This window comes from Hyla sarda, chromosome 2 (assembly GCF_029499605.1).
Source record: "Hyla sarda isolate aHylSar1 chromosome 2, aHylSar1.hap1, whole genome shotgun sequence".
Classification (NCBI taxonomy): domain Eukaryota; kingdom Metazoa; phylum Chordata; class Amphibia; order Anura; family Hylidae; genus Hyla; species Hyla sarda.
In genome coordinates this window covers 209,608,247-209,633,461 of record NC_079190.1, presented here as the reverse complement: position 1 = coordinate 209,633,461, position 25,215 = coordinate 209,608,247, and the positions used below count along the sequence as shown (strand labels likewise).

Below are 25,215 nucleotides of genomic sequence, written 5' to 3'. Positions count from 1 at the left end.
TTCACACTAAATTCTGTGGGGAAAAAAAGCTGATCATTACTTTTCCGACCTTTGAATCCCCACAGTAAATAGACTGGAATCCCACACTAATAAAAACCCAACAGTCTTAGTAAATCAGGGCTACTGTGTATGTCTGGAGTCAAAGTAAGGGGATCTATGTTAAACATTTTTATTTTTTATTTTCTTACTCTTCCCATCCCATCACTGTGTTCTCCTGAGTTGGTGGGGAGCAGTGGCGGATCCAGGGGGGGGGGGGGGCAATGGGGCAATTGCGGGGCACAGGGCAGGGGACATTATAAGTCTGGGTAACATGTCAGGGGGCATTATATGTGAGGGGCACACGACGGGGCATTATATGTGGGGGCACATGACGGAGGACATTAAAAGTCAGGGTCACATGTCAGGGGGCATTATATGTGGGGACACATCATGACGGGGGCATTATATGTGAGGGGCACAGGACGTGGGGCATTATATGTGAGGGGCACAGGACAGGGGACATTATAAGTCAGGGTCACTTTGTCAGGGGGGCATTATATGTGGGGGCACATGACAGGGGGGCATTATATGTGAGGGGCACATGTCGGGGCATTATATGTGGGGGCACATGAGAGGGGCCCCCCTGTCATGTGCCCATATAATGCCCCTCTGACATTTGCCGCTTACTTATAATACCCAAGTGCCCATCACTTATAATGCCCCCTGTCCTGTGCCCCTCACATATAATGCCCCCCTGTCATGTGTCCCTCAAATATAATGCCCCCCTGTCATGTGCCCCCCACATATAATGCCCCTGTCATGTGCCCCCACATATAATGCCCCTCTCATATAATGCCCCATGTCCTGTGCCCCTCACATATAATGCCCCCCTGTCATGTGCCCCTCATATATAATACTCCATGTCCTGTGCCCCTCACATATAATGCCCCCTGTCCTGCCCCCTCATGGGATATTATATGTGAGGGGCACAGGACATGGGGCATGATATGTGAGGGGCAAAGGAAAGGGGGCATTATAAGTCAGGGACATATGTCAGGGGGGCATTATATGTGCATTATATGGGCACATGACAGGGGGGGCTGTCCTGTGCCACCACATATAGTGCCCAATGTCCTGTGCCCCTCACATATAATGCCCCCTGAGGGGACTGGACAGGGGGCATAATATGTGAGGGGCACAGGACAGAGGACATTATTATTATGTGGGGGGAACAGGACGGGTTATAATTATTATATGTGGGGGCACAGGATGGGTGAAAACCAGGAATCCTATGGGAGGACTATATGGGAGGACTAAAACACAACTTCCCATACCGGGAGTCGAACCCGGGCCGCCTGGGTGAAAACCAGGAATCCTAACCGCTAGACCATATGGGTTGACCTAGGGGCAAAGGATGGGCACAGGATGGGCACAGGATGGGGCATTATTACTATAAGTGAGGGTTACAGAGTGTTTTGCATTTCAGAGGTATAGGCCGGCATTTACCATTGTAGGTGTAAGTGAAGTATTTTTCTGTGTAGGAGCACCAAATTTATTAAAAGGTAGAAGAGCATTTGATAAATTTTGTGCAGGTCACATTTTCTAAAATTTCACTCTTCACATACACCAAAAAGCTAAGTCTGGGCTGGTGTAGTTTTAGAGACTCTTCAGTGGCTTTGCGCCTTTTTTGCGCCTTTTCACAAAAAGACGCAGTTCATAAAACCTGTCCATATCATGTGTATTGCCAAAATCAGTGGATTACAACTCAAAAAAGGCACAAATAAACCCTGCTTGCACCTTTTTTGCACCGTTTTTAGACACAAAAAAACAGTCTAAAGACAATTATACATGTCGGCCATAGTGTATATTATAAGGAATTTTTGGGGTAGTATGGTTTTTATGGGCCACAATACATTACGGTATTGTATTCAGAGGGTGCATGGCAAGGTTATATTCAGAGAGCACAGTGTGTGGTAGTATTATATTCGGAGGGTTCAGTGTGTTGTAGTAATATATTCAGAGGTTCGGTATGTGGCGGTTTTATATACAGAGGGTACGGTGTGTGGTGGTTTTATATTCAGAGGTTACGGTGTGTGGCGGTTTTATATTCAGAGGTTACAGTGTGGCGGTTTTATATACAGAGGGTACGGTGTGTGGCGGTATTATATTCAGAGAGTACAGTGTGTAGTAGTATCATATTCAGAGGGTACGGTGTGTGCCAGTATTATATTCAGAGGATACAGTGTTTGGCAGTATTATAATGATTATTGTTTTCATATAGAGGATCAGAATCCGCTGACATAGTGAGGAACCTTCAAGTTCTGCTGAGTGAACATTTAGCTGCAACAAGTTCTGGTGGTATGTACTATCTGAATTAGATAAGGAAAGACTAGAGAAGACGTCACCTGTAATCACTGATATTATTGTGTATTCTCCTCACTATAGAGAAGACGTCACCTGTTGTCACTGATATCATTGTGTATTCTCCTCATTATGTCCTATCAGAGCTGGAGTCACTTGTAAGCTCTGCAGTAATGATGGGTGAAACAACAACTCCCAGCATAACCTTACCACATGCTTAAGGTCATACTGGGAGCTGTAGTTTTAAATGGTAAAAACGTCTTTAGCACTTTCCCATTCTGTGGCAATTGGTATCTTTGATTATTATACTGGAAATAATTTTCTGCAACATGCTACAGCGCGGGCATCACAACATCCTACTGCGCAGGCATCACAACATGCTACAGCATGGGCATCACAACATGCTACAGCACGGGCATCACAACATGCTACAGCGCGGGCATCACAACATTCTACAGCGCAGGCATCACAACATGCTACAGCGTGGGCACCACAACATGCTACAGCGCGGGCTTCACAACATGCTACAGCGCGGGCATCACAACATGCTACAGCGCGGGCATCACAACATGCTACAGCGTGGGCATCACAACATGCTACAGCGCGGGCATCACAACATGCTACAGCCCGGGCATGACAACATGCTACAGCCCGGGCATGACAACATGCTACAGCATGGGCATCACAACATGCTACAGTGCGGGCATCACAACATGCTACAGCGTAGGCATCACAACATGCTACAGCGCAGGCATCACAACATGCTAAAAAAAAACAGGGCCTATATCCCTTAATGTTATGTTTTTGCAAATATTCATCCAGTTGCTGTTTAAACATCTGTACAGACTAATAAAACCGCATCTGCAGGCAGAGGATTCCACATCCTTATTGTTCTTAGTGTAAAAAAAACACTTTACTTTGCCTTAGACAAAATCTCCTTTCTTCCAGTCTAAAAGTTGCTGAGTTGCCCATAGCAACCAATCAGATCACTTCTTTCATTTGTAAAAAGGCCTTGGTTGCTATGGGCAACTGGTCAACTTTTCCTCTGGACAGGTTTTGATAAATCTCCCACTAAATGTGTGACCCTGTGTCCTATGTGTAGTCCTGTTTATGTAAACATTCTAATATATTATGCGTAAACTGCTTAAAATGTCTTATGATCTTTGTTATATTGATATATCTGTTTAAACATATCCTATCTGTCCGCAGGGAACATCTCTGTGCGGACAGCCGTCTCCTAGATGGCTAAGCATTTTGTGCGGTGTCTGCAGAAAGAATGAACATGTTCATTCTTTCTGCGGAGACAGAAAACAGAATTTCCGTGCTGGAAACATCTGGCATGGATATTCTGCCGTGAGCACAGCGCAGCAGAATCCTGTTGAATTACATGGGACTCTGCTACAGCGGAATTCCCGGGCCGAATTCCGCATTGGAAATTCTGACGTGAACATGGCCTATGAGTCTAAAACAAGGTTAGGACTGTATGATACATTTAATATTGTAAGTACCTTAAGCAACACCTTATTTTCTGTCCGCCAACACAAAATACTCTAATAGTGCCCCTCCTGAGACTAAACTCTGGATCTGCCCCTGGTGGGGAGGAGAGGGGTATGATTGGGTTAAAAAAAAAAGTGATGAAAAAAAATGAGGATAGGATATGAAGTCAAAAGCTTCCTCCTTCCTGCCGGGTACTCAGCTTGTATATAAAAATAAAAAAATGACCCTTTTTCTTTAACCTCATCCAACCCTGAGCTGAATTTAACCCAAACAAGTGTTTTATTTTAAATCTGATAAGATGGTGCATGCAAGATAGTTACTAAGGTTATGACCATTAATGTTTAAAGTTTGAAGTGTTGATGAGTAAAAAGTTTTTTTTTTTATGACACTTTTATTGCAAAACATGTCCCTTTTTTTTTATTCCTGCTCAAATTCAATATTTATATCAGGCTCCTGGCACTAAATCTCAAGCTGTCATAAGGGTTGTATTACTTTAGTCCAAATAGGCTTGTGGTATTTGTGGAATCATTTAGCCTCGGAGAAGCATCACTAATTGCAAAGGATTCTGCATGCCTCTGCCAGTGCCGCACATATACCAATAGCTGGCAGCATTAAGCCACCACTTAGAGTCGAATTAAAAACAAATACCACATTTAAAAAGCTGGCCCAGTCAGCAGGCACACCTATCACAGCATTAGAATGCAAGGGCACTAGACTTTAATTAAAAGTGCCTTATGTGTTATCACTGGACGTTTGATAAAGAATGAATTCCACTTCAGAAGAAATATCTGTCAGGAATTCATCTTCTAGAGAAATGATAAGAGCACTTCATTTCATAAGTGCTTGTTTGCTGCAATATTGATTAGTGGCTTATAGTGGTATTGATTGTACAATACTGATGGATCTAAGGGATGTTATCCAAGCCGCTTCTTCCGAAGAGTAGCGAGGTGTAAAGTTTTGTACTTCACTGTCAAGTCCTGTCATTTCTTTTGCAATCGCTCTTTTGTTCTATACAGACCTGGAATAACTTGCACGTAAAAAAAAATGTCCTGTCATCTTTCCTATACATTTTAATGTCAATGCTTTGAGTAATTTGTATGCTAAACAAGCAGTTTAGTAAGCTTATCAACCTGGCTGGAATGATAAGTAACCAATTCTGCATGCTAATTAATCATTTCCTTTTGAGAGTTCTGTCTACTCCTGAAGTGCATAGGTAACACAGAAGGAGAAAGTCACTCGGCCTCCTTCACACAACAAAAACTTCAGTATACTGTATGTCTCAGAGACAGCTCTTACAAAACTTGAGGACTATGGATGGAACGGTCTAGAAATACAACATAAAAAGCAAGTGTGAGATAGGGAATTACTTGAGCCAACCAAATGAAATGATTTTAAAAAGGGCCCCATTTGTCAGAGAGCGCGTGTTGACAACCGCATGAATCATCTGTCAACACGCCCCCTCAAAACAGTGCACAGCGCTATGGCAGAGCAGAAGCGCTGCCTTCGGCAATCTCTGGCCCTGCCATAGTGTTGTATATGTTGGCTGCCGCATTGTGCCGTGGTCAACACGCACTCTCTGGCCAGCGAGCTGAGGCCCAGTACGGGAGATCGGGGGGGGGGGCCTAGCGGTTGGATCCCCCTGTGATCTGAACCATATCCCCTATCCTTAAGGTAGGGGTTGAGTTGTTCTACACTGGACTACTGCTTTAAATTTAACCCTTGTGCTTGATTCACAGTTTACAATGTTAAAGGGGCTATCCAGCATTTGGTGATTTTAGTACGTACCTGGCAGACAGTAATGGACATGCTTAGGAAGGATCTGCGCTAGTCTTGGGGCTAAATGGCTATGTTGTGAGATTACCATAATACTGTGGCTAGCTGTTTGTGAACTGGTATTTCCTGACTTTTCTTTTTTTTACTTCAAATTCCACAATTCCATTTTCCTCCCTCCCACAAATCAGCCACCCCACCTATTGAAACATAAATGAGCTGCATCCATTCAAATTAGTGTGGTTTTCAATCAGGGTGCCTACAGCTGTTGCAGATTGATCTCTCCCCCACCAAGCGATCGCTCCACCCATTGAAGCAGACAGGCTCTCTACCACTTGGGGACGCAGGGCATAAAGGTATGCACCTGTTCCCGAGTTCCTAACCCCTTGAGGGCACAGCCCATTTTCAACTTAAGGACCAGAGTGTTTTTTGAAAATCTGACTACTGTGACTTTAAGCATTAACCTGTTAAGGACCAAGGGTGTACAGGTACGCCTTTGCTCCTTGGTACTTAAGGAATTACTTAAAGAATTTTGGTCCCCGCCCGACACGTGATATCGATCAGCAGCACCCCGCGCAAATGCCCAGGGGGGTCATCAGACCCCCCCCCCCCATGTAGGCGATCGCAGAAAACTGCAAGTGAATTCACACTTGCGATTTTCAGATATTCCGGTGATGCGGGTCACGTGTGGTGTGTGGTGTTAAGGCTCACTGTATGCCTTGTTACGTTCCTTGAGGGGTGTAGTTTCCAAAATAGCAGGCCATGTGGGGGGTTTTCTGCTATTCTGGCACCATAGGGGTTTCCCAAATGGGACATGCCCCCCAAAAACCATTTCAGCAAAATTTGCTTTCCAAAATCCAAATGTGGCTTCTTTTCTTCTGAGCATTGTAATGTGCCCGCAGTGCACTTGATGTCCACACATGGGGTATTTCCATACTCAGAAGAGATGGGGTTACACATTTTTGGGGGAATTTTCTACTATTACCCCTTGTAAAAATGTAAAATTTGGTGAAAAAAACAGCATTTTAGTGAAAAAATAATTATTTACACATCCAACTTTAACAAAAAGTCATCAAACACCTGTGGGGTGTTAAGGCTCACTGCACCCCTTGTTACGTTCCTTGAGGGGTGTTATTTCCAAAATAGCATGCCATGTGTTTTTTTTTTTTTTTTGCTGTTTTGGCACCATAGGGGCTTCCCAAATGGGACATGCCACCCAAAAACCATTTCAGCAAAATTTGCTTTCCAAAATCCAAATGTGACTCCTTCTCTTCTGAGCATTGTAGTTCGCCCACAGTGCACTTGACGCCCACACATGGGGTGTTTCCATACTCAGAAGAGATGGGGTTACAAATTTTAGGGGGGATTTTCTCCTATTATCCCTTGTAAAAATTTAAAATTTGGGGAAAAACCTGCATTTTAGTGAAAAAAAATTTCATTTAAACATCCAACTTTAAAGAAAAGTCGTCAAACACCTGTGGGGTGTTAAGGCTCAGCAGACACATTGTTACGTTCCTTGAGGGATGTAGTTTCCAAAATAGTATGCCATGTGGGAGGTTTCTGCTGTTCTGGCACCATGGGGCTTCCTAACTGGGACATGCCCCCCAAAAACCATTTCAGAAAAACTTACTCTCCAAAATTCCACTGTCGCTCCTTCCCTTCTGAGCCCTCTACTGCACCCGCCAAACATTTGACATACACATATGAGGTATTTCCTTACTCAAGAGAAATTGGGTTACAAGGAAGATTTCTCACCTTTTACCCCTTGTAAAAATTCAAAAACTGGGTCTACAAGAACATACCAGTGTAAAAAATTAAGATTTTGAATTTTCTCCTTCACTTTGCTGCTATTCCTGTGAAACACCTAAAGGGTTAACACACTTACGGAATGTCATTTTGAATACTTTGGGGGTACAGTTTTTATTATGGGGTCATTTATGGGGTATTTCTAATATAAAGGCCCTTCAAATCCACTTTAAAACTGAACTGGTCCCTGAAAAATTCGGCTTTTGAAAATTTGGTGAAAAATTGGAAAATTGCTGCTATACTTTGAAGCCCTCTAATGTCTTCCAAAAGTAAAAACCTGTCAACTTTATGATGCAAACATGAAGTAGACATAGTATATGTGAATCAATATATAATTTATTTGGAATATTCATTTTCCTTATAATCAGAGAGCTTCAAAGTTAGAAAAATGCAACATTTTCAATTTTTTCATAAAATTTTGGAATTTTTCATCATGAAATGATGCAAGTATCAACAAAAATTTACCACTAACATAAAGTAGAATATGTCACGAAAAAAAATCTCGGAATCAGAATGAAAGTGAAAAGCATCCCAGAGTTATTAATGCTTAAAGTGAAAGTGGTCAGATGTGCAAAAAACACTCTGGTCCTACAGTGAAAATTGGCCTGGTCCGTAAGGGGTTAAATGGGTACTCCGGTGGAAAACTTTTTTTAATCAACTGGTGCCAGAAAGTTAAACAGATTTGTATATTACTCCTATTAAAAATCTTAATTGTTACGCCGAGCGCTCCGGGTCCCTGCTCCTCCCCGGAGCGCTCGCGGCGTTCCTCTCTCTGCATCGCCCCGGTCAGACCCGCTGACCGGGAGCGCTGTACTGACACTGCCGGTGGGATGCGATTCGCATAGCGGGACGCGACCGCTCGCGAATCACATCCCAAGTCACTCACCTGTCCCGGTCCCCGGCTGTCACGTCCTGGCGCGCGCAGCTATGCTACTTAGGGCGCGCGCGCCAGCTCTCTAAGATTTAAAGGGCCAGTGCACCAATGATTGGTGCCTGGCCCAATCAGTCTGATTAGCTTCCACCTGTGCACCTGTCTATATAACCTCACTTCCCCTTCCCTTCCCTTCCTTGCCGGATCTTGTTGCCTTGTGCCTAGAGAAAGCGTTTACAGTGTTTGCCTTACCAGTGTTCCTGACCTCTTGCTATCTCCATTGACTACGAACCTTGCCGCCCGCCTCGGCCTTCTGCTACGTCTGACCTTGTCTCTGTCTAGTCCTTCTGTCCCACACCTTCTCAGCAGTCAGCGAGGTTGAGCCGTTGCCGGTGGATACGACCTGGTTGCTACCGCCGCAGCAAGACCATCCCGCTTTGCGGCGGGCTCTGGTGAATACCAGTAGCAACCTAGAACCGGTCCACCGACACGGTCCACGCCAATCCCTCGTTAACACAGGGGATCCACATCCAGCCTGCCGAATCCTAACATTAATCCTTCCAGTACTTATTAACTGCTGAATACTACAGAGGAAATTACTTTCTTTTTGGAACACAGAGCTCTCTGCAGACATCACGAGCACAGTGCTCTCTGCTGACATCTCTGTCCATTGTAAGAACTGTCCAGAGTGAGAGAAAATCTCCATAGAAAACATATGCTGCTCTGGACAATTCCTAAAATTGACAGACATGTCTGCAGAGAGCAGTGTGCTTGTGATGTCAGCAGAGAACGCTGTGTTCCAAAAAGAAAAGAGTTTCCTCTGTAGTATTCAGCAGCTAATAAGTACTGGAAGGAGTAAGATTTTTTTAATAGGCGTAATTTACAAATCTGTTTAACTTTCTGGCACCAGTTGATTTAGAAAAAAAAAAGTTTTCCACTCGAGTACCCCTTTAATAACTCTGGAATGCTTTTACTTTTCATTCTGATTCCGAGATTTATTTTTTTGTGACATATTCTACTTCATGTCAGAGGTAAATTTTCATCGATACTTGTATAATTTCTTCAAAAATTTGATGAAAAGTGTGAACATTTAGCATTTTTTTTTACTTTGCAACTCTCTGCTTATAAGGAAAATAGACATACCAAATAAATGAGATATTGATTCACATATACAATATGTCTACTTGTAAGTCGACATGTTTTTACTTTTGGAAGACATCAGGGGGGCTACAAAGCTCATCAGCAATTTTCCAATTTTTCACAACATTTTCAAAATCTTAATTTTTCAGGGACCAGTTCAGATTTGAAGTGGATTTGAAGGGCCTTCATATAAAAAATACTCCATAAATGACCCCATTATAAAAAATGCACCCCTCAAAGTACTCAAAATGACATTCAAAAAGTGTGCTAACCGTTTAGGTGTTTAAGAGGAATAGCAGCAAAGTGAAGGAGAAAATTCTAATTCTTAATTTTTTACACTCTCATGTCCTTGTAGACCCAGTTTTTGAAACTTTACAAGGGGCAAAAGGAGAAAAAGCCCCCCTCAGAAAGGAAGGAGCAACAATGGGATTTTGGAGAGTGAGTTTTTCTGAAATGGTTTTTGGGGGGCATGTCACATTTAAGAAGCCCCTATGGTGCCAGAACAGCAAAAAAGAAAACACTATTTGAAAACTACACCCCTCAAGGCACGTAATAAGCAGTCCGGTGAGCCTTAAATAATAAATGTTCATTAAAGTAGGATGTGAAAAGGAAGAATTAGATTTTTTTACACTAAAATGCTGGGGTTACCTCAAATTTTTCATTTTCCAAAGTGGTAACAGAAGAAAATGTCACCATAAATTTGTAAATGCATATCTTTGGAGTAAGGACATACTTCATATTAAGATGTAAACTGCTCTGCGGGTGCACACCAGGTCTCGGAAGAGCAGGAGCGCAGTCAGGGGCCTCATTTACTGAGCTACTATGGAGCCAGAACTGCGGGACCCCCCTCAAGGAAAGTTAGATGGGGTACACTGAGTTAGTAAAGTGGGGTACAGTAGGCCATAAAATTACAAAATAGGTAATGTTCCAAGAATGATGACCCAGAGCATAGCCAAAACTAAAAAATCTGCCCACCCCTCTGAATTATCATTCTGGGAATGTGATGGGTGTGGCTTTCTCTAACATGTTGCCTCAAATGGGCACCCCGCTCAGGTGGAGAGAGAGTGCTGCGCATTTGAGGCAGCATAAAAAAGTCCCTGATGATAGTGACTCAGTGACCCATGACACATATTTGGAAAAAATTCCCTCAGAGGTCTTATCAATTTTTTTCATGAAATTAGGCAATTTAGTGGTTTATGGGGTTAACATTTGGAATGTACTCTGGACTCGGTACATTGGGGTCAAATTAAGAGAAATTAAAATGAAAAGGGAAAATTTAGTACTGCATGGAAGTGTCATACTCCCTCAAGCAGTTTTTAATGCAGAGGCCCGGATGATCGGGGCAAGTGTCACATTGAGTGGTGGTGTCCTTCCGTATCCCCTCTTGTGACACACTTTGCATTTTTTTGGGGATCATCCCTTCTTTCCAGTGTGGAGGACCTCACTCGGAAAGTGCTGGCCTGGGACGATCCTGGCACCTATATTTCCAGTTCCTTGAGAACTCCGGCCTGCTCTTTCACGGTCACCAAAGATCATGGCCTTTAGGACTTCTTCTTGGAACTGGAGGTATGTCCTTGTGTAGCCAGCGTACTGGGACAGTACAATAGAGTTGTACATGGCAACCTGTACCAAGTAGACCACAACATTTTTTACCATACCCGTGTTTTCCGCATAGCCATGTTTGGCTTGAGGACTTGATCAGAGAGATCAACTCCCCCCATATACTGATTGTAGTCCAGAATACAATCAGGCTTGAGGACTGTTGTACTGGTACCTCGCACAAGGACAGGTGAGCTGCCGTTACCATGAATAGTGGTCAGCTCAAGGACATCCCTCTTATCCTTATACCTGACCAGCAACAGGTTTTCATGGGTAGGGGCACGGGACTCACCCAGACATAGGTGTCTGTACAAAATTTAGAGGGAGGCCTCTCTGGTGCTTCTGCACGATCCCACAAGCAGACGTGGATCTGGCGGCAAAGGATGCTGGTATAAAAGTTATCCATTTAAAGGTGGTAACCCTTTACATGGATAATGGAAATGGGTGCACAAGGTCCCAAACAAGAGTGGTGGGATATCCTGGGGGTTCAATATGGGAATCCCATCCCTCATATACTCTAAATTTGCAAGTGTACCCGTAGGTACTCTCGCAAAGTTTGTAGAGTTTCACACCATACTGTGCCCACTTCTAGGGAATATACTGGCAGAAGATGAGTCTCCCCTTAAAACTGATAAGAGATTCATCTACCGAGAGCTCCCTGAGCGGTATGTAGGCTTCCCAAAATTTGGCCCCAAAGTGATCTATGAACGGCCTCACTTTGTAAAGCCGGTCACAGGCAGGATCACCTCGGGGGGGGGACATGCCGCACTATCAGTGTAATGCAGGCATTTCCGAATGGCTTCAAACCGCTTCTGTGTCATGGCCAAGTGGGGTCTGGTAGAGGATGTCCCCACTCCAGTACTCGGTTTTTTGACTAGGCCCATGTGCAGCACGAGGCCCCAAAATGTCCTCATTTTGGCTGCATTGATGGCGTACCATCCATTGGGCCTAACCAAAAACGAGGCAGGAGGGAGGGTGTGTGGGGGAGGGGGTGGCCAATTGTGTAGTGTATATGTTTGGTGAAAACTTTATAAAACAGTGTGCGATTGTAAGTCAAACACCGTTATAAAAAAACAAAAAAAGCTATAGCAAAAAAAAAAGGGGGGGGGGAAATGCAGCACCCTGAAACCCTAATAGGTCGCGGTGCAAAATCAGCGGTGGACCCTTGAGGACCTATTAGGGGGTTGGGGGAATTTTTTTTTTTAACCTCATACCTGTCCCTGTACTGAAGCCCACACTGCACTAAAAGCACTTCTTCAGCCCTGAGGGGCACAGATCTTCACAGGGGGGGGGGGGGGGTCCCTGGATTCTTCTCTCAGCTCTACCCGCTGACTGAGCTCAGAGGGTGAACAGAGCTGAGAGAAGGGGACATTAACCCCTACTCTGCTGGCTACTATTGGTCAGACTGACCAATAGCAACGCTCCTTAGGAAGTGATGGGATCGCCACCTCCCCCCAGCTACAGGAGGTGATTGGCGGTGTATAGTACACCGCCGATCAACTTCTGAATGATTTCAGCTGGCATCCCGGTCCGGTCCCAGCCCGGCGCGGCAGGGACTAAAAGTCACACAAGCATACAGGTATGTCCTGTGTTCTTAAGTACCAGGACGTCAGGGCATATCTGTACGCCCCCTGTGTCCTTAACGGGTTAAGGACTCAGGGCGTACTTGTACATCCTGAGTCCCATTACCAGGTTTTAAAGCATTCTCACGAGTGCTTCAAACCCCATGGGTCCCGACTGCTACGAGCAGCCAGGACCAGTGGTTAATGCATGGCAGCACCAATCAGGTCGATGTCCGGCATTAACCCTTTAAATGCCTTCATCAGTTAAAGGGGTATTCCAGGCAAAAACTTTTTTTTATATATCAACTGGCTCCGGAAAGTTAAACAGATTTGTAAATTACTTCTATTAAAAAATCTTAATCCTTCCAATAGTTATTAGCTTCTGAAGTTGAGTTGCTGTTTTCTGTCTAACTGCTTTCTGATGACTCACGTCCCGGGAGCTGTGCAGTCCCTATGGGGATATTTTCCCATCATGCACAGCTCCCGGGACGTGACATCATCATTGAGCAGTTAGACAGAAAACTTCAGAAGCTAATAACTATTGGAAGGATTAGGATTTTTTAATAGAAGTAATTTACAAATCGGTTTAACTTTCCGGAGCCAGTTGATATATAAAAAAAAGTTTTTGCCTGGAATACCCCTTTAATCGTGGCATCTAAAGTGAAAGTAAAACTTTCCCCGCAGCTCAGCATAGCTGATCGAAACTATCGCGACAGAATTGCGATGTCCCGATCAGCTAACTGGGCGACAGGATTCGCTGATCCACTGCTCCAAGTTTGTAAAAAGTGTAAAAAAAAGTGTAGAGAAAAAAGTGTAAACATTTAAAAAATAAGAGAGAATACATGTGAATAAGCCCCCCTTTTCCTATTTTTTAAATAAAATAATTTAAGAAAAAAAAAGAATTTGTGGTACCGCCGCATGTGTAAATGTCTGTCTATTAAAATATAAGGTTAGCTAAACCGCACGGTCGATGGTGTACACGTAAAAAAAATACCAAAGTCCATAAAAATATTAATAAAAATTGATCAAAAAGTCAAAACATCAAAACAATGGTACCAATAAAAACTACAGACCACAATGCAAGAAATGAGCCCTCATATAGTCCCATATGCAGAAAAATAAAAAAGTTATAGGGGTCAGAACATGCCAATTGTAAACATACTCATTTTGGTGCATTTAGTTATAATTAGTAAAATAAATAAAACCTACATAAATCGGGTATCCCTGTAACCGTATGGACCTACAGAATGAAGATAAGGTGTCATATTTAACGAAAAGTGTACTGCATAGAAACGGAAGCCCTAATAATTTGCAAAATGGCTTTTTTTTTTCATTTCACCCCACAAATATTTTGTTTTGTTTTGTCGCATATTATATTATAAAATAAGTAATGGCTGTTACGCCGAGCGCTCCGGGTCCCCGCTCCTCCCCGGAGCGCTCGCTACACTCTCTCCGCTGCAGCGCTCCGGTCAGATCCACTGACCCGGGGCGCTGCGATTCTGCTTCCAGCCGGGATGCGATTCGCGATGCGGGTAGCGCCCGCTCGCGATGCGCACCCCGGCTCCCGTACCTGACTCGCTCTCCCTCGGTCCTGTCCCGGCGCGCGCGGCCCCGCTCCCTAGGGCGCGCGCGCGCCGGGTCTTTGCGATTTAAAGGGCCACTGTGCCGCTGATTGGCGCAGTGATTCCAATTAGTGTCTTCACCTGTGCACTTCCCTATATCACCTCACTTCCCCTGCACTTCCCTGCCGGATCTTGTTGCCATTGTGCCAGTGAAAGCGTTCCTTGTATGTTCCTAGCCTGTGTTCCAGACCTCCTGCCGTTGCCCCTGACTACGATCCTTGCTGCCTGCCCCGACCTTCTGCTACGTCCGACCTTGCTTCTGTCTACTCCCTTGTACCGCGCCTATCTTCAGCAGCCAGAGAGGTTGAGCCGTTGCTAGTGGATACGACCTGGTCACTACCGCCGCAGCAAGACCATCCCGCTTTGCGGCGGGCTCTGGTGAAAACCAGTAGTGACTTAGAACCGATCCACTAGCACGGTCCACGCCAATCCCTCTCTGGCACAGAGGATCCACTACCCGCCAGCCGGCATCGTGACAGTAGATCCGGCCATGGATCCCGCTGAAGTTCCTCTGCCAGTTGTCGCTGACCTCACCACGGTGGTCGCCCAGCAGTCACAACAGATAGCGCAACAAGGCCAACAGCTGTCTCAACTGACCGTTATGCTACAACAGTTACTACCACAGCTTCAGCAGTCATCTCCTCCGCCAGCTCCTGCACCTCCTCCGCAGCGAGTGGCCGCTCCTGGGCTACGCCTATCCTTGCCGGATAAATTTGATGGGGACTCTAAGTTTTGCCGTGGCTTTCTTTCCCAATGTTCCCTGCATCTGGAGATGATGTCGGACCTGTTTCCCACTGAAAGGTCTAAGGTGGCTTTCGTAGTCAGCCTTCTGTCCGGAAAAGCCCTGTCATGGGCCACACCGCTCTGGGACCGCAATGACCCCGTCACTGCCTCTGTACACTCCTTCTTCTCGGAAATCCGAAGTGTCTTTGAGGAACCTGCCCGAGCCTCTTCTGCTGAGACTGCCCTGTTGAACCTGGTCCAGGGTAATTCTTCCGTTGGCGAGTATGCCGTACAATTCCGTACTCTTGCTTCAGAATTGTCCTGGAATAATGAGGCCCTCTGCGCGACCTTTAAAAAAGGCCTATCCAGCAACATTAAAGATGTTCTGGCCGCACGAGAAATTCCTGCTAATCTACATGAACTTATTCACCTAGCCACTCGCATTGACATGCGTTTTTCCGAAAGGCGTCAGGAGCTCCGCCAAGATATGGACTCTGTTCGCACGAGGCGTTTCTTCTCCTCGGCTCCTCTCTCCTCTGGTCCCCTGCAATCTGTTCCTGTGCCTCCCGCCGTGGAGGCTATGCAGGTCGACCGGTCTCGCCTGACACCTCAAGAGAGGACACGACGCCGCATGGAGAACCTCTGCCTGTACTGTGCTAGTACCGAACACTTCCTGAGGGATTGTCCTATCCGTCCTCCCCGCCTGGAAAGACGTACGCTGACTCCGCACAAAGGTGAGACAGTCCTTGATGTCTACTCTGCTTCTCCACGTCTTACTGTGCCTGTGCGGATGTCTGCCTCTGCCTCCTCCTTCTCTACCGTGGCCTTCTTGGACTCTGGATCTGCAGGAAATTTTATTTTGGCCTCTCTCGTCAACAGGTTCAACATCCCAGTGACCAGTCTCGCCAGACCCCTTTACATCAATTGTGTAAACAATGAAAGATTGGACTGTACCATACGCTTCCGCACGGAGCCCCTTCTAATGAGCATCGGATCTCATCACGAGAGGATTGAACTTTTGGTCCTCCCCAATTGCACCTCGGAAATTCTCCTTGGACTTCCCTGGCTTCAACTCCATTCCCCAACCCTGGATTGGTCCACTGGGGAGATCAAGAGTTGGGGGCCCTCTTGTTCCAAGGACTGTCTAAGACCGGTTCCCAGTAACCCTTGCCGTGACTCTGTGGTTCCCTCAGTAACCGGTCTCCCTAAGGCCTATATGGACTTCGCGGATGTTTTCTGCAAAAAACAAGCTGAGACTCTACCTCCTCACAGGCCTTATGATTGCCCTATCGACCTCCTCCCGGGTACTACTCCACCCCGGGGCAGAATTTATCCTCTCTCTGCCCCAGAGACTCTTGCCATGTCTGAGTATGTCCAGGAAAATTTAAAAAAGGGCTTTATCCGTAAATCCTCCTCTCCTGCCGGAGCTGGATTTTTCTTTGTGTCCAAAAAAGATGGCTCCCTACGTCCTTGCATTGACTACCGCGGTCTTAATAAAATCACGGTTAAGAACCGCTACCCCCTACCCCTCATCTCTGAACTCTTTGATCGCCTCCAAGGTGCCCACATCTTTACTAAATTGGACTTAAGAGGCGCCTATAACCTCATCCGCATCAGAGAGGGGGATGAGTGGAAAACGGCGTTTAACACCAGAGATGGACACTTTGAGTATCTGGTCATGCCCTTTGGCCTGTGCAACGCCCCTGCTGTCTTCCAAGACTTTGTCAATGAAATTTTTCGTGATCTGCTATACTCCTGTGTTGTTGTATATCTGGACGATATCCTAATTTTCTCTGCCAATCTAGAAGAACACCGCCAGCATGTCCGTATGGTTCTTCAGAGACTTCGTGACAATCAACTCTATGCCAAAATTGAGAAATGTCTGTTTGAATGCCAATCTCTTCCTTTTCTAGGATATTTGGTCTCTGGCCAGGGACTACAAATGGATCCAGACAAACTCTCTGCCGTCTTAGATTGGCCACGCCCCTCCGGACTCCGTGCTATCCAACGCTTTTTGGGGTTCGCCAATTATTACAGGCAATTTATTCCACATTTTTCTACCGTTGTGGCTCCTATCGTGGCTTTAACCAAAAAAAATGCCGATCCCAAGTCGTGGCCTCCTCAAGCGGAAGACGCCTTTAAACGACTCAAGTCTGCCTTTTCTTCGGCTCCCGTGCTCTCCAGACCTGACCCTTCCAAACCCTTCCTATTGGAGGTTGATGCCTCCTCAGTGGGAGCTGGAGCTGTTCTTTTACAAAAAAATTCTTCCGGGCATGCTGTCACTTGTGGTTTTTTTTCTAGGACCTTCTCTCCGGCGGAGAGGAACTACTCCATCGGGGATCGAGAGCTTCTAGCCATTAAATTAGCACTTGAGGAATGGAGGCATCTGCTGGAGGGATCAAGATTTCCAGTTATTATTTACACCGACCACAAGAACCTCTCCTACCTCCAGTCTGCCCAACGGCTGAATCCTCGCCAGGCCCGGTGGTCTCTGTTCTTTGCCCGATTTAATTTTGAGATTCACTTTCGTCCTGCCGATAAGAACATTAGGGCCGATGCTCTCTCTCGTTCCTCGGATGCCTCAGAAGTTGAACTCTCTCCGCAACACATCATTCCACCTGACTGCCTGATCTCCACTTCTCCAGTCTCCATCAGGCAAACTCCTCCAGGAAAGACCTTTGTTTCTCCACGCCAACGCCTCGGAATCCTCAAATGGGGTCACTCCTCCCATCTCGCTGGTCATGTGGGCATCAAGAAATCTGTGCAACTCATCTCCCGCTTCTATTGGTGGCCGACTCTGGAGACGGATGTTGTGGACTTTGTGCGAGCCTGCACTATCTGTGCCCGGGATAAGACTCCTCGCCAGAAGCCCGCTGGTTTTCTTCATCCCCTGCCTGTCCCCGAACAGCCTTGGTCTCTGATTGGTATGGATTTTATTACTGATTTACCCCCTTCCCGTGGCAACACTGTTATTTGGGTGGTCGTTGATCGATTCTCCAAAATGGCACATTTCATCCCTCTTCCTGGTCTTCCTTCAGCGCCTCAGTTGGCTAAACAATTTTTTGTACACATTTTTCGTCTTCACGGATTGCCTACGCAGATCGTCTCGGATAGAGGCGTCCAATTCGTGTCTAAATTCTGGAGGGCTCTCTGTAAACAACTCAAGATTAAATTAAATTTTTCTTCTGCATATCATCCCCAGTCCAATGGACAAGTAGAAAGAATTAACCAAGTCTTGGGTGATTATTTGCGACATTTTGTTTCCTCCCGCCAGGATGACTGGGCAGATCTCCTTCCATGGGCCGAATTCTCGTATAACTTCAGAGTCTCTGAATCTTCCTCCAAATCCCCATTTTTCGTGGTGTACGGCCGTCACCCTCTTCCCCCCCTCCCTACCCCCTTGCCCTCTGGTCTGCCCGCTGTGGATGAAATTTCTCGTGACCTTTCCATTATATGGAGAGAGACCCAAAATTCTCTCCTACAGGCTTCATCACGCATGAAGAGGTTCGCGGATAAGAAAAGAAGAGCTCCTCCCGTTTTTTCCCCTGGAGACAAGGTATGGCTCTCCGCTAAATATGTCCGCTTCCGTGTCCCTAGCTACAAGTTGGGCCCACGCTATCTTGGTCCTTTCAAAATTTTGTGTCAAATTAATCCTGTCTCTTACAAACTTCTTCTTCCTCCTTCTCTTCGTATCCCTAATGCCTTTCACGTCTCTCTTCTTAAACCACTCATCCTCAACCGTTTTTCTCCCAAATCTGTTCCTCCCACTCCTGTTTCCGGCTCCTCGGACATCTTCTCTGTCAAAGAGATCTTAGCCTCTAAAAAGGTCAGAGGGAAAACTTTTTTTCTAGTGGACTGGGAGGGTTGTGGTCCTGAAGAGAGATCCTGGGAACCTGAGGACAACATCCTAGATAAAAGTCTGCTCCTCAGGTTCTCAGGCCCTAAAAAGAGGGGGAGACCCAAGGGGGGGGTACTGTTACGCCGAGCGCTCCGGGTCCCCGCTCCTCCCCGGAGCGCTCGCTACACTCTCTCCGCTGCAGCGCTCCGGTCAGATCCACTGACCCGGGGCGCTGCGATTCTGCTTCCAGCCGGGATGCGATTCGCGATGCGGGTAGCGCCCGCTCGCGATGCGCACCCCGGCTCCCGTACCTGACTCGCTCTCCCTCGGTCCTGTCCCGGCGCGCGCGGCCCCGCTCCCTAGGGCGCGCGCGCGCCGGGTCTTTGCGATTTAAAGGGCCACTGCGCCGCTGATTGGCGCAGTGATTCCAATTAGTGTCTTCACCTGTGCACTTCCCTATATCACCTCACTTCCCCTGCACTTCCCTGCCGGATCTTGTTGCCATTGTGCCAGTGAAAGCGTTCCTTGTATGTTCCTAGCCTGTGTTCCAGACCTCCTGCCGTTGCCCCTGACTACGATCCTTGCTGCCTGCCCCGACCTTCTGCTACGTCCGACCTTGCTTCTGTCTACTCCCTTGTACCGCGCCTATCTTCAGCAGCCAGAGAGGTTGAGCCGTTGCTAGTGGATACGACCTGGTCACTACCGCCGCAGCAAGACCATCCCGCTTTGCGGCGGGCTCTGGTGAAAACCAGTAGTGACTTAGAACCGATCCACTAGCACGGTCCACGCCAATCCCTCTCTGGCACAGAGGATCCACTACCCGCCAGCCGGCATCGTGACAATGGCATTACAAAGTACAATTGGTGACGCAAAAAACAAGTCCTTATATGGGTCTGTAGGTGCAAAATTGAACACTATGATTTTTAGAAGGTGAGGAGGAAAAAACAAAAGTGCAAAAACAGAAATTTTTGGAGTCTTTAAGGTGAAAATGGGTCCATAAGGGGCTAAACTCCCTCATAAGCATCTAAAACAAAAAAAAAAACCTGAATCATATTTTATTTTAATGAGCCATGCGAATCCTGCCTGGAAGTACAGCTTCACTTTCACCCCTTCCCTCCCCAGGACATCCTGGGGGGGGTCGGCTTTTGAGCAGGATTCTGACATGTTCCCATTCTGTACCAGACATCCCCCTGCTGGAATCAATAGCCAGGGACCACAGCTAATAGCCTGAAAACCTATTAACCCTTTATATATTAAATAACAAAAAAAATTAGGCATAGGGAGAGATCTATCAGTCAAGACCAGCAGGCAGCCTGAAGGTACCCTGATCAATTATGGTTCAGGCAGCATGAAAGTGATGACAGATTCCCTTTAAGGGCTCATTCACACACCTTCTTTCTGAGACCTTGAAACTGCTTGGGTTTAAAGGGTACCTCTCATCAAAAAAACTTTTGATATATTATTGATTAATGTATGCAGAATAACTTTACAATTGCATGTTATTAAAAAATATGCTTCTTTCTATTTAATTTTCCACTTTGAAGAAATGACCACTAGGGGTCTCTCTACCAATCCTGGCAGCAAGCATTTCAGACTCATGCTGGAGTCCTAAACACTACGAGCTGCCAGTCTGCTTTGTTCACAAAGGAGAACACTCAGAGCTGCCAGCCTGCTTTGTCCACAGCCTCTTTGGCTGTGAACAAAGCAGGCTGGCAGCTCTGAGTGTTTAGGACTCCAGCATGAGTCAGAAATGCTTGCTGACAGGACTGATCGGGAAAAATACAATAGAAAGAAGCATATTTTTCATTAACATGCTATTGGAAAGTTATTCAACATTCATTAATCTAAAATATATCAAAAGTTTATTTGATGAGAGGTACCCTTTAAAGCGGTACTCCGGTGGAAAACAAATTTTTAATCAACTGGTGCCAGAAAGTTAAATAGATTTGTAAATTACTTCTATTTAAATATCTTAATCCTTACAGTACTTATCAGCTGCTGTATACTGTAGAGGAAGTTCTTTTCTTTTTTAGCTTATTTTCTGTCTGGCCACAGTGTTCTCTGCTAACATCTCTGTCCATGTCAGGAACTGTCCAGAGCAGGAGCAAATCCCCATAGCAAACCTATCCTGCTCTGGACAGTTCCTGACATAAACAGAGGTGTCAGCAAAGAGCACTGTGGTCAGATAGAAAATAAATTAAAAAAGAAAAAAACTTTTTGTGGAGCACACAACAGCTGATAAGTAAAGGAAGGATTAGGATTTTTAAATAGAAGTCATTTACAAATCTGTTTATCTTTCTGGCACCAGTCGATTTAAAAAACAGTTTTCCACCGGAGTACCCCTTTAAAGAGTGCCTGTCATCAAACCATATTTTCCAAACTAACTGAGATTATATTCCCGAACGACTCCTAACACCCCTCCTGCCCTTAAAAAAAATGTTTTGAGCTTTAAAAAGCTCTGTATCATACCTTTCCCCTTCCTCACAATATGTGAGCTCCCGGCAGAAGAAAGTGGGCATTCACCAGCAGGAGCATTGTCACTGCAGCCTGAGAGAACTGTGCCTCTTCATGCCCTGCATGCACTTCCTGAGTTTGGTCTCTGTAATGGATTTTTTTCTGCATTCAATTCTTTGATCATGTGATTGCATAATGTTTTATGAAGAATATAAAAGAAACAAGAAACATACAAAAATAATGTAGGCTTTTTTTTTTAATAAGCAGTTAAAAAGATGTCATGTCTAGAGGAGAAAAACACCTTACATTGGGTAAACAGTGACACTGACCTGAAAAATAACACCTGTAACATCCGCAATCCGGCAAGACACGTTGGCCTGAGTGCTCTGTCATTTCCCCGCTGCTGGCGGGGCTGGGATTTGCAACGCGGGACGCGCCCGCATGCGAATCCCAGCCCATCACTCACCTCCCTGTCCTCGCAGCCCCGGTGCACGTGCCGCCGCCTTCTAGAGCGCTTGCGCGCCGGAGCTCTCACTCTTAAAGGGCCATTGCTCAATTAATCAAAGTGTCTACACCTGTCTCCTGTCCTTAAATATCAGCTCCTCCCTTGTTTCCCTGCTGGATCTTTGGTTGTCTATTGCCATAGTGAAAGTCCTGTGACCCTGTTACTGTGTACCTGTTCCTTGCTACCTGCCCTGACCCTGCACCTGTGCCACCTTCCCTGACCTACTGCCATCTTGCCACGTCCTTCCAGTCTCCTTCTGTGCCACGCCACCTCCCAGCTACATGTGTGGACAAGTCGTGCTGGGGGTAGCAACCTGGGTGCCGCCTTCCGTAGCAAAACCATCCCGCTTTGCGACGGGCTCTGGTGAAAACCAGCGGCACCTTAGACTCCGCTCCCTGGCACGGCTCATGTCATCATCCACACAGGCCCAGAGGATCCACCACCTGCTGTGACCCTAACAACACCAAAAAAAAACATTATGGATACAGAAATTTATATTTTCCAATTGACTTCTAGCGAACAAAAAAAAAAGAAAAAAAATGCAGATAAAACAGCTAAAAAAACAAACACAAAAAAGTTACATTTTTCTACCGAAATGCCTCACCATAATATGGTTTCTTAGGTTTTTTTTTTTAAGCCATGCTTCCCTTCTGTTTGCGTTTTTAATTATGCATTGAAGCAATCTGTGGAATTATGATTGTAAACTGTTGTAATATTTCAGCCAGTATTGGAAATTAACCTCACTTACCAAGCCAAATGAATCTGGAAGCATTATAAAAACTTGTGAGAATGTGATCAAACTGGCCATTAAATGCCCAGCGCTCAGTTTGACTGGCACAATAATGTGTTGCTAATGTATTATCCTGTGCTAGCAGAAAACTGAAATGATCTCTTATTTAAACTGATAATATCCACACTATATCAAAAACAATAAATAAAAAAATTGCATCTAATGGGGAATTTGCGCATGTCAGTTGCTGTTATGGAAATTTTTGCAACAGTATGACATATTTAAAAATTTGAAAAAATCCATGAACTTACCATCAAAGCAACCCCAAGATATGTGAATCCACACTAAAGTTGGTTAAACACATAAGATAGTTGTTATTCAGTCCACACCTATCTTTATCTCTCCCCATCCCACCATACACATGCACACTTGGTCAATCATGCATGTCTTCTCAGTGGGTAAAAGTGAGGAAGCCATAGTCAGTCTTCTCTGCTTCCTGCGTATCTCCCCTGGAGCAAACGGATCAGGCTGTTGAAACCCGACATGCCTGATTCCTCTCTCCTCTGCCATTTGGCTTCATACATATTAAAGGGAAGAGAGATAGCGGACACCCCTGCCTCGTTCCACGGCCCAGGGGGAAGGCAGCAGACACATCTAAGTTAGTATAAATACGATCCCTAGGACCATCATATGGCAAGCGGACCCATGTGCAGAATTTAGGGCCAAACCCAAACGTACCTAGAACCTCTCACAAATATGGCCATAACACAGTCAAAGGATTTGTAAATATCCAGACTGACTACCACTTCAGTAGGGAAGCCCTCCCCCACCGCAGCTATGTTAAGTTGCAGACGATTCACATTAACGTCTGTGGCCCTACCTGGCATAAACCCAGTTTGGTCAGGATGAATGATAGCGCCAATCACCCCATACAGGCGAGTAGCCAACACTCTAGCCAAGATCTGAATATCAACATTCAACAGGGAAATAGGTCTATAAGAATCAGGTAGCAATGGATCCTTCCCAGGCTTAGGAAGCATTACAATCAACGCTTCCTGCATAGTGTCTGGAAGAGCCTCGGCCTCAGCTATTGAGTGAAATAAGTGAAGGAGTATAGGGGCCAAACACTTCTCATTCATTCAATACAAATCCACTATCATCCCATCCAAACCAGGGGCCTCCCAAGGGGAAGGTCTCGTATGACCTGTTCCACCTGTTCAATTGTAAAGGGGGCATCTAACGCCACCGCTTGTGCATGACTAAGTGTGGGAAGGGATTAGTCATGTTGGAAGAACAATAGTTCCCCTTGACAGAGCAAAGAAAGGGGCAACTTATAAAGACGAGTACCCTTAATACAGGGGATAGAGGCAGCAGGACGACTAACCCTCGCCAAATATGCCAACAGTTTACCATTTATGTCCCCGAATTCAAAGAGGGCAGCCTTCCTATCTGTTAACCGCAACTGTACCCTATCCTTCTGAACAACTAACAGGGATCTTTGAGCTTTGGCCCATGCACTCTTATTCACAGGGTAGGGATTCCTTACATACTCTGCCTCCAGAATACCTACCTCCTGCATCAGCCTACCCTCCAACTCTGATCTAATTTACCGCTGGCCTGCAACTCCCGCTATAAAGGCCCCTCTAATCGTGGCTTGTATGCATCCCATTGAACTAAGGGGTCAGGATAAGCAGCATTCTGCTCCCAGTAGTCAACATGAGCTACCCCCAAAGCCTCAACAACAGCCCCGGCCTGTAGCCACCCAGGGTGCATGTGCCAGATACGGTAGGGGGGAGTGGGGCCTAAGTATAAGCTTATCAACACAGCAGAGTTGTATGAGATCCCCCTAGTGGTATATGCTCTGTACCTTGAACCCGTACAGGACCCAGGGCGTATGCATACGTCTTCTGTACCTGGGTCTTAAGGACCCAGGGCGTACTTGTACCTGGGGGGATCGGACCAGGGTGACTGTTGATATCGATCAGCAGGCACCTGGCGCAAATGCCCAGGGGGGGGTCATCAGTCATGTCGACGATCGGCGCAAATCGCAAGTGAATTTACACTTGCGATTTGGGCCGATTCCGGGTCATACGGGTCTATGGTGACCCAGTGACCGGGAATATAAGGGGGATCGCTGTTGTCCATGACATCTACGATCCCCCTGAAGGGATAGGAGTGAGGTGGCATGGGGCCACCCCTCCTATCCCTGCTATGGGTCGACAAAAGCGACGACCAATAGCAGATCGGGGGCGACGGGGTTAACTTTCGTTTTCCCTGTTCTGCCCACCCACAATAGGCCGGGCAGAACGGGGAACTGAAGGGGACTGGGTGCCAAAGATACACTTACCCATCGGTGGAGGCTGCGGTGATCGGCGCGGGCGGCATGTTGTGCGGCAAAAGAGGATGGCTCCCTGGATCCAATGGAAGCCGGTAAGGTGCCTAGCAACATCTAGAGGGCTACAGTCTGAGACCACTATACAGTGGTCTCTACACTGCAGCCCTCCAGATGTTGCAAAACTACAACTATCAGCATGCCCAGACAGCTGTTTGGGCATGCTGGGATTTGCAGTTTTGCAAAAGCTGGAAGTCTACAGTTTAGAGACCACTGCACAGTGATCTCTATACTGCCCTCTAGATCTTGCAAAACTACAACTCCCAGCATGCCCACACAGCAGTTTACTGTCTGTGCATGCTGGGATTTGTAGTTTTGCAACATCTGCAGGTCCACCGTTTGGAGATCACTGTGCAGTGGTCTCTA

General features: G+C 46.0%; 1 protein-coding gene and 1 non-coding gene across 7 annotated transcripts in view; both read right to left on the bottom strand.

Annotated features, from left to right (window-relative positions):
- The window catches only part of LOC130355729 (zona pellucida-like domain-containing protein 1), a 206,197-nt gene that overhangs the window by 16,883 nt on the left and 164,099 nt on the right, over positions 1–25,215 (bottom strand). The gene's annotated exons all lie outside the window — the stretch shown is intronic.
- On the bottom strand, positions 1,305–1,376 carry TRNAE-UUC (transfer RNA glutamic acid (anticodon UUC)). Its single transcript has one exon. It is a non-coding gene; the product is annotated as a tRNA-Glu (tRNA).